Genomic DNA, 10,595 nt, shown 5'->3' with positions numbered 1-10,595 from the left:
TGAGATAACACAGGAAGAGAAGTAAAGTTAGCAGGGGGAGGGATGAATAGATAGATACACTAAGCAGAGTAAACCTTTACTTTAAAATGGGACCCTGCCAGAAAAATGACCAAAAATAGCAGTGGCATAAACAGGAGTTGCAAAGATTCAGAAAAGTAAGATTAGAGAAATTTTTGTAGCTGACATTCATTGGAATGAGTAAAGGTTATTTTCACCATAGCAGATATGAATGTGATTTTCAGAAAAGAAAATTATGTAAACTCTCTGGCAGTCATTGCTAGCTAACTAACCCAATCTCTTCCTTGCCTTCTTGTCACAGAGGCTTAAAAAACTACGTGCTCACTTTCCTAGAATCCATTGTTGCCATATAAATTTTGGTGATCAGATATAAGCAGAAATCTGCTAGGGTCCCTCAGGAAAGCGTTCCTTCCTTGGAAAGATCAAAGAGACAGCTTCCACGCTAGCTGCTTTGGCTCAGTGGATAGAGCATCGGCCTGCGGACTGAAGGGTCCCAGGTTCGATTCCAGTCAAGGCACATGCCGGGTTGCAGGCTTAATCCCCAATGTGGGGCATGCAGGAGGCAGCCGATCAATGATTCTCTATCATCGTTGGTGTTTCTCTCTCTCTCTCTCTACCTCTCCCTTCCTCTCTGAAATCAATAAAAAAATATCAAAAAAAGGGAGAGAGACAGCTTTCTCTCCCACTTCTCCCTCTCTCTTCCATCTCTATATTCTTGCCTGGAAGAAAACCTATTGCCTAATTGTAGAGCAGCCATTCTGCACTTTGAGAGGAAAGCCAGAATAGCTGCAGAGAGGGTAGGTAGTCTTTTTTTATTTTTTTAATATATTTTTATTGATTTCAGAGAGGGAGGGAGAGGGGGAGAGAGATAAAAACATCAATGATGAGAATCATCAATTGGCTGCCTTGTGCACGCCCCACACTGGAGATGGAGCCTGAAACCCGGGCATGTGCCCTGCCCAGGAATCTAACCGTGACCTCCTGGTTCATAGGTCAGTGCTCAACCACTAAGCCACACCGGCCAGGCTAGGGTAGGTAGTCTTGACAACAATGAGCCAGTGGCAATAAGTCAGCGAACCACTGTAGAAAGTTGTCTCCTCTGACCTGTTCTGTGAAACCAATAACACCTTATTTGACTCAGAGACAGTTATCAGGTTTTCTGTTACTTGCATCTGTAAGGATTCCTAGCTGATTTAAGCCTAAAAGTCAAGGTAATGTGTATTTTAAGTCAACAACCAATTTTGTTCCTAATCTTTGCATATCATTTAACAGTTTATAACACATTTTTGCCCATTTTACTGAATGACTTATATTAAAAAGGATTGCAGTTAGTTAAATATAAAATCCTTGACTATGCAAATAAGTTTTATTCAATGACACAGTAAACTGGAAAGCCCACTGTACCTATCTAAATGCTAAATACATTTATGTGTTACTGTTATGAGAAAAGCGAGAAGCCATGACAAGTTTTTGAGGAAGGGATTTCATCTCTATTTATTTAAGAATAGACTTTGAATGATGGACTGAAAAAACTAGATTGGAAGCAGAGAAACCTGCAATGAAGCTCTTGTTTAATGAATGAAGACTCCACTGACAAAAGTAGCAAGGAATTCGAGCCAGCATGGAGTAAGGAGTACCAGAATATGTGTTTAAAAATTAGAAAATAGGGCAAAATATATGAAATATCTATTTTCAGACACTGGGACACAGGCAGAGCAAAAATGTGATCCCAAATAGAAAAGAAACAAATGAGGTGAGCCCTACAATTGTCCTGATTTTATGGCTGGAGGTACTTTCAGACCATGGTCCACAGAGGAAGATCCAAACAAAGCTGGGCTGAGAAGACAAAGACTGAACTGGAGGATTATGGGATATCTGGAATTTGTAACAAGTGCTAGAAAGAAAGAACTATACATAGAATTTCAGAATACTCCTTAAGTCTTTTCCTGAATACTAAGAAGTGGATATGTAGGATGAAGCTCCGAGAGGGTAGGCAAAAATTAACTACCAGGAAAAAAACGAATTACTGGTGAAGTAGAATCTGAACAACTAATTGCTGGAATTCACAAGGAAAGGAGTCATTTGAGTTTGGGGAGCGTTTGTGTGTGTGTTTTTTTTCAATATATTTTTATTCATTTCAGAGAGAGAGAGAGAGAAACATCAATGAGAAGAAAGAATTATTGATGGCTGCCTCCTGCACGCCCCCTACTGGGGACCGAACCTGCAACCGGGCATATGTCCTGAAGGGGAATCAAATCGTGACCTCTTGGTTCATAGCCCGACGCTCAATCACTGAGCCATATCAGCCAGGTGAGTCATTTGAGTTTTATCCAACTAGAGTATACTGGTAGAAACTTTATTGAAGATCTGTGACATACAGTAGAAAGCCGAGGCCACTTCTTAAGAAGAGGCCTAGAAAATCCTTATAGCAAAAGATAATCTACACCCTCACAAAGTTTACAAAGGAACCTCAAAAGAATCAAGCTGATCAGCTACTAGAATTAACAGCCTCCTAAAACGAAGCCCAAGAATATTTTAAAAACCGTTCATTATCTTAGTTTTACAATGCTGCCATAACAAATCAACTCAAATTTAATGGCTTAAAACAATACCCATTTACTATCTCACAGTTCTATAGGTAAGAAGTCCAGGTACAGAGTGGTTCAGTTGAATCTTCTGTTTAGAACAGCCATGGGCAAACTACGGCCCGCGGGCCGGATCCGGCCCGTTCAGCTGTTCTATCCGGCCCGCAGAGCCGAAAGAGCGGAGGGTTCTCTTGCTCTCCCCTCCGCTCCTTTACTTTGAATTTATATTAGTTCACACGAACACTCCATCCATGCTTTTGTTCTGGCCCTCCGGTCCAGTTTAAGAACCCATTGTGGACCTTGAGTCAAAAAGTTTGCCCACCCCTGGTTTAGAATCTCACAAGGGGCTGACAGGATATTGGAATGAACTTCCAAGCCCATTTAGTTCGTGCCCTGAATGCAGTTCCTGGCGGTGTAAGGACTGAAGTCCCCATTTCCTTGCTGTCAGCCAGGGTCTATCTTTGCTCCTAGAGCAATGGTGGCTCAAAGCCTTCTCATGCTTCCAACCACCTTGACTTCCCCTTTTGGTGCATTTCTCTGACTTCAGATGGAGAAAGTTCTTTGCAAATAACCTATATATATAAAAGGCTAAGCAACTGTCCCACCATCCGACAATCCGACTGGCCCGTAGGTATGATGCGCATTGACCACCAGAAGGCAGACACACTTTCTGAGCAGCACTGCAAAACATACGAAGAAGTGGAAAATTGGGTCTCTGAATGGTTTGCCTCAAAACAAGAGAAGTTCTGCCCTAACCGGTTTGGCTCAGTGGATAGAGCATCAGCCTGCAGACTCAAGGGTCCCAGGTTCGATTCTGGTCAAGGGCATGTACCTTGGTTGCAGGCACATACCCAGTGGGGAGTGTGCAGGAGGCAGCTGATCGATGTTTCTCTCTCATCAATGTTTCTAACTCTCTATCCCTCTCCCTTCCTCCCTGTAAAAAAACAAAACAAAACAAAACAAAAACACAAGAAAAGTTCTATTGGGATGGTATCCACAAATTACCTGAAAGATGGGGGAAATGTGTAGCTAGCGATGGACATTACTTTAAATAAAGCACTTTTGATGTTTCTCTTGAAATTATCGTGTTTTCTTTGATTACAAAATCCACATTATTAACCGTACACCTAGTATACAAATGTATTTTTTTAAATAAATAAATTAACAAAATTAAATAACAAAAAAATAAAAACAGGCAGCAATGACAGAGATGATAAATTAACAGATATGAATTTTTAAATGGCTATTATAAATATATCAAATGTTTCAAGAAAAAACTTGAAGACATTAAGGAAATAAATGGGAACTATCTAAGAGAACTAAATGGAATATTTTTGTTAATAATACATTCTCTGAAACAAAATTTTCACTGAACAAGCATAAGAACGGGGTCCCTGGAACCAATCCTCTGTGGATTCCAAGGGTTAGTATCCCAAGAATTAGTACAATTAAATTTTTGGAGAGTCAAAAGTTATAAGTGGATTTTTTTTCTTTTTTCTTTTTTTTTTAATCCTCACCGGAGGATATGTTTTTACTGATGTTATTTTATTTTATTTTTCTTTTGTTTTTATTGATTTTAGAGAGAGAGGAAGGGGGAGCAAGAAAGATAGAGAGAAACATTGACATGAGAAAGAAACATTGGTCCGTTGCCTCCTGTGTATGTCCTGACCAGGATTGAACTTGCAACCTAGGTGTGCGTCTTCACCAGGAATTGAACTCCCAACGTTTTGGTATATGGGATGATGTTCCAACCAACTAATCCACCCAGCCAAGGCAAAGATTACAAGTAGATTTTCAACTGTGCAGGGAGTCAGTTCCTCTAACCTCTGCATTGTTCAAGGGTTAACTGTGTTGCTGATTTCTTATCAGAAATAATGCAATCCCAAAGAACAACATCTTGAAAAACCGGAAAGGAAAAATAATTTATCATTCTAGAATCCTATATCTACAAAATGATAGACACTTTTGACAAACACTACCGGAAAGAAATTGTTATCAACAGAGCAGCACTACAAAAAATCATAAAGGAAGTTCTTCAGGTGAAGGAAAATGATCCCAGATGGAATCTGGAGATACAGATTGATATAATGACTAAGAAAAAAAATAACAATATATTTGGAGTCTATGACACGTGTGAAGTAAATATATGACAATAATCAGAGTGGAGAAATATACAGGCGTGGGCAAAATTAAGTTTACATTTCTCAGTACAGGAAACAGAGTTTATTCCTATATTATTATTTATTTATTAGTCATTATATTATTTATTATTAATATACTTTTGCCCACTCCTGTATTATTGTAACCTTCTTATATTTTACATAATATGGCATAAATATTATTTCAGAATAGCATAGTATTATTTCAAAAACCCTAAAGTTTTGCAGCCCCCAAATACATAAATATATCCATCAAAACATACATACATATGTAAAATGTAGCTAATACAGAATATTAAAATGAGGAGAAAACATATTAAACAAAAAAAACTCAACTAAAAAAGGGAACCAAGACGGTGGCATAGGCAAACGCCTGTACTCGCTGCCTCCCACAACTACATCAAAATTACAACTAAAATACAGAACCACCATCATCCAGAGCCATCTGAAAGCTGGCTGAATGGAAGCCCTAACTAGAGAAGTAAAGAAAGCACACTGAGACTGGTAGGAGGGGCAGAGGCACAGAACAGGCTGGGCCGGCACCCACGTGGGCCGCCTTTTTAATCGGGATGGAGATCATCTCTGCAGAGGCTGCCCAGGGGAGCAAGGGGTCCCAGCCCCACACCAGACCCCCAGCCAGGGTTCCAGAGCTGGGAAAAGAAGTCCCTACGGGCAGTAAGAACTACGGGCTGTAAAAACCAGTGTGGATTGGGGCCCAGTGACACAGAGGCTGCTGGAGACCCAGCTGCTCCTCTTAAAAAGCCAGCACCACAACTGAACTTACAAGATCCTGCTTCCTCTGAGCTCTGGCACGAGGGCGAGGCTCTGGGATACACAGATACATGTGAGGAGGAACTGGATTGTCTGTCATCCAGGCAGGAACTTGGGGGCGGCTTTCTCCCAGACCAGTGTTCCACAAACCGCGGCTCGCGAGCCACATGCGGCTCGCAAGCCGCGGTTTGCCGCTGTTGACTAATGAGTTTGAGACCACTGTACCGGAAGGGAGGTACTCACAGGGGTCACTGTTCCTATATTGGGACCTGCCCATCGCAGGGCTGACTGGCAGCCATTTCTGTTTGCTCCACCCTGGTGATTCCCTGAGACCTCGCCTCATCCAGCTTACAACCCCACCCAAGCTAAGGGCAGCAGCTTTTGCATATGAATGGCCTTTCCTTGATCAGGGTAAAATCTGTCAAACCAGCTGAAGCTTGGTCAGGGAGCCCCAAACCTATCAATAAAAGGCCCAAGACCTAGCACCAGCACCAGCCTGCCTTGCTTCATAACTGGGCCTCATCTGGGCACTTCCAAACCTGATACAAAGAGGAGGAATCTGCAAATCTCTCTGTAGCTCCTGCTGGATGGCCCCAGGCAGTGGCTGACTTTGCACCTCCCTGGAGACCCAAGAGCCAATGTACCCAGTGGTCAATGTGAGACCGTACCAGCTTACAACTCTTCACATCCATAAGAGACACACTCAAGGGGGCAGACTCAGTGAGCATCAAAGCCCCACTGTAGTCCCAGCTAGTCCTCACAGCCAATTGGCCTGGAGGTCAATTCCTCCCAGTGACACAAACAGCAATCAAGTCTCAACTACAAGACTGTGCTCACAGCCCACAAAGGGGTGCACCTAGAGTGTCCACCTCAGGTGACTGGGGAGGCTGAGCCTCTGGGCCCTATAGCACACCTACTATACAAGGCCACTCTATCAACTCAAAGAGACATAGCAGCTCCACCCAATACATAGAAACAAACACAGGGAAGCAGACAAAATGCGGAGACAAAGAAACATGTCACAAATGAAAAAAATGGAAGAAAGCAAACTACTGGATTTAGAGTTCAAAACCACAGTTATAAGGTTACTCAAAAATCTTCTAGAAACCTTCAAGAGATTTAGTGAGCCTTTCAAGAATGTTAGTGAGAATGCCAAATACATGGAAAAGGACTAGTCAGAAATTAAGCATACACTGACTGAAATAGAGAATAGCATACAGGGATTCAACAGTAGACTAGAGCAGTGGTTGGCAAACTCATTAGTCAACAGAGCCAAATATCAACAGTACAAAGACTGAAATTTCTTTTGAGAGCCAAATTTTCTAAACTTAAACTTCTTCTAACGCCACTTCTTCAAAATAGACTCGCCCAGGCCATGGTATTTGTGGAAGAGCCACACTCAAGGGGCCAAAGAGCCGCATGTGGCTCGCGAGCTGCAGTTTGCCGACCACTGGACTAGAGGATTCTGAGATCAAATCAACGATTTGAAATATGAGGAAGCAAAAACACCCAACCAGAAGAGCAAAAAGAAATAAGAATCCAAAAATATGAAAATAGTATAAGAAGTCTCTGGAACAACTTCAAGCGTACCAATATTTGCATTATGGGGATGTCAGAAGAAGAGAGAGAAAGCAAGATATTGAAAACCTATTTGAAGAAATAATGACAGAAAACTTGCCCTATCTGGTGAAAGAAATAGACTTACAAGTCCAGGAAGCATAGAGAGTCTCAAATAAGAGGAACCCAAAGATGACCACACCAAGACACATCATAATTAAAATGCCAGGGGCTAAAGACAAAGACAATCTTGAAAGCAGCAAGAAAAAAACAGTTAGGTCCCTACAAGGGAATGCCCATATGACTGGCAGCTGATTTCTCAACAGAAACTATGCAGGCCATAAGGGAGTGGCAAGAAATAGTCAAAGTGATGAACAGCAAGAACCTACAACTAAGAATACTCTACCCAGCAAAGCTATCATTTAGAATTGAAGGTCAGATAAAGAGCTTCACCGACAAGAAAAAGCTGAAGGCGTTCACCATCACACAACCAGTATTATATGAAATGCTGAAGGGTATTCTTTAAGAAGAGGAAGAAGAAGAAAAAGAAAAAGATAAAAAATATGAACAACAAAATGGCAACAAATACATACCTGTCAACAATTGAATCTAAAAATCAAAATAAACTGGTGAATAAAATAGAATCAGAGGCATGGAAATGGAACAGACTGATGATTCTCAGAGGGAAGGGGGGGGCAGGAAGAGATTAAGCAAAGATCTTATATATGAATATATAAATTACCTATGGACACAGACAATAGGGTAGCGAAGGCCTGGGCAGGGTGGGAACTGGGTGGAAAAAAGAGGGGACATCTGTAATAATGTCAACAATAAAGATTAAAAAAAAATCAACTAATCTAAAGAAGGCATGAAAAGAGGAAAAAGGAACAAAGAACATATAAGACAAATAGAAAATAACTTGGAAGATGGTAGACTCAATCCCAGCTATATCAATAATTACATTAAATGTAAGTTAATTAAACACCAATTAAAAGATGCAAATTGACAGAATAAATCAAAAAAGCAAGACAACGATGTTGCCTACAAAAAAACAACAACAACAAACAAACACTGTTCATATGAAGCCAGAGCAGGTAAAAGTAAAAAGAGGGGAAAAGATACATATGGAAACATCATAAGAAAGCAGGAGTGGCTATATTCGTATCAGAGAAAGTAGATTTCAGGAGAAAAAATATTACCAGCGATAAAAAGAACTTGTACATCAAGAAGACATAACAGCTCTAACTGCAAACCACTTGGGACAGCGGTTGAGAATTTCTTTTAAAAGTATGACTGAGCAATTCCACTCCTAGGTATTTACCTACAAGAAAGAAAATGTAAGTACACAAAAATACTTTTACATGAATATTCACAACAGCTTTTGGATAATCCCCCAACTAGAAACCACTCAAATGTTCATCAATATATGAATGGATAAACAAATTGTGGAATATTATTCAGCAATGAAAAGGAACTACTGCTACAAAACATCACTGTGAATCTCAAAAACATGCTGAATGAGAGTAACCAATCACAAAAAAAAAAAAAAACACATCCAGTTTAATTCCATGTTTATGAAGTTCTAGAACAGGTAAAACTTGCCTTTAGTAATATACATTAGATCAGAGGTTGAGGATTATCCTCCTAGGAGACATGGGGAATTTGGGGGTTGTGGAAATGGTCTATATCTTTTTTTGAGCAGAGATAACACAGTATATTTCTCAAAACACAACCAGTGTACTTTTAAATTGGGAAAATTTTATTTCTATAAATTATACCTCAATATGTTGCCTTTAAAATAAAAACAAGGGAACAGAGTTTTAAGGATAGTTAGCAGGGTTAAATGCCACAGGAAAAAAAGATAACTCTGAGAATTGAAAAGAACTTGTTTTGCTATAAGGAAATTTTTAGGGATTTTAGAAAACACCTTTACTAGTATTGAAAAGATGGGTAGAATCCAAGAACCAAGACATCTTAGTCTTATTTACCTAGAATGAGAAATTCAAATGGAAAACACATGGACTTTTCTATTTCAATGAGTGCTTCTCAAACATTGGTGGGGGAGGTCTTGTTAAAATACAGGTTCTGATTCAGCCTCAGATGAGACTGGATAATCTACATTTCTAACAAGATGCAAGGTGATGTGGATGCTGCTGGTACATCTGCTACACTTTAAGCAGCAAGAACACACATTGATGATTTATATCAAGTGACAATTTGGTCTATAAATTCCCAAAATGTATGGAATCCATTCCTCCAATTAGTTCCATGTAGCTTGACAACTCAGCCCATTTTCTATTTGTGAATGTAACCAGTTCAGGTGCACATGATGCTCTGGAAAATGCAGTGATTTGACACCAGCAGCCTTGGGTTCAAGCCAACTGATAATCTGGGTTACCACCTCTAGGCTGCAAAATGAGAGAACTGGTCCGGTTTCCCCTCTCTAGGCTGCCGTGAGGATCACAGTGGAAAATGTAAGCGCAAGCAGTTGCAGGAACTAAACCCTAAAAAGAAAAAATAATGACTTAAAACGTCAAGCAACGTCAGCAGAACAAGGTTTCACTTACCACACTTTTTAAAAGGAGCGGGACCTAAAATAAGAGGTGGGGCTCGGGGAGAATCCCCTTGGGCGGGCTAGGAATGTGCCATATTGTAAGAGAGGGGCGCCCCTTTCAAAAAAAGCTGTAAAGTGTAAGATTCTGCTTTTTTAACAGTACCCTTCCATTACGAAACTTGAAACTGGAACTTTTCCCTCGTTAAATACTTCCACTGGCACCACAGTTCAATGACACTCTTTCACTTCGATCTGCTGAGTTCACACAGAGTCTTCCCCACGCATCTGGGTCCCTTTCTCGCACCCACTCGGCACGGTACTGCCCCGGCCCCCCGCGGCCCCCCGCCCCGGGCCAGGAGTTTCCACTACGAAGGGGGAGGTGGCGATGGACTCCACCACCTCCTCGCGGGAGGCGGGGGCGCACGAGGCGCCGCGCTCCGGAGAACCGTGAGAAACCTGGGCGAAGCGACGCGGGATCCCGACAGCATCCGAGCAGAGGACGCGGCATCGGGGCAGGAGGGGAGACGCGGGGCCCGCAACCACAGGGCGAGCGCGCACCTTCGACCCCGCGCTCCACCACCCCCGGAGCCTCCCGAGGGTGGCACGTGCGGGAGAGGGCGGGACGGGTGCGCGGGCCGCCTTCGCCGCGGCCGGAAACAATAGTGCAGGAGCCCGAGCCGCGCGGATCGGCGGCGGCGGCGCGCGGAGTTGGACGGTAAAGACCCCGCGCCCCGGTCCCCGACCCGCCTGGGTCGCGATCCCACGATCCCGCCGACTTCGCGCTCGGTGTCCGCGGCCTCTCGCGCTGCTCCGCTCGGGGCGCCCAGACGGACGGACGGAAAGATAGACTGGGGACCGCGGTACCCCGCGGGGTGGACCCGCCTCCCCAACGCCGGAGACGGCGGGGGGCCCGACTGACTCCCCTGGGCGCTGAGTCCGGTGGCCTTGGTC

At 42.6% G+C, this 10,595-nt stretch overlaps 1 protein-coding gene across 1 annotated transcript in view; it reads left to right on the top strand.

Moving 5' to 3' along the window:
- The first annotated feature begins 10,296 nt into the window (after nt 1-10,296).
- The window catches only part of LOC308243015 (protein EURL homolog), a 38,629-nt gene continuing 38,330 nt past the window's right edge, over nt 10,297-10,595 (top strand). Inside the window, exon 1 of the mRNA XM_080658014.1 lies at nt 10,297-10,359. The gene's annotated coding sequence lies outside the window, so the exon portion shown is untranslated. The remainder of the gene's footprint in view (nt 10,360-10,595) is intronic.

The sequence above is a fragment of the Plecotus auritus genome, assembly GCF_963455305.1.
Source record: "Plecotus auritus genome assembly, chromosome: 2".
In the NCBI taxonomy this organism is placed as follows: domain Eukaryota; kingdom Metazoa; phylum Chordata; class Mammalia; order Chiroptera; family Vespertilionidae; genus Plecotus; species Plecotus auritus.
Note: the sequence above shows the minus strand (reverse complement) of the source record. Positions and strands in the feature narration are given on the sequence as shown.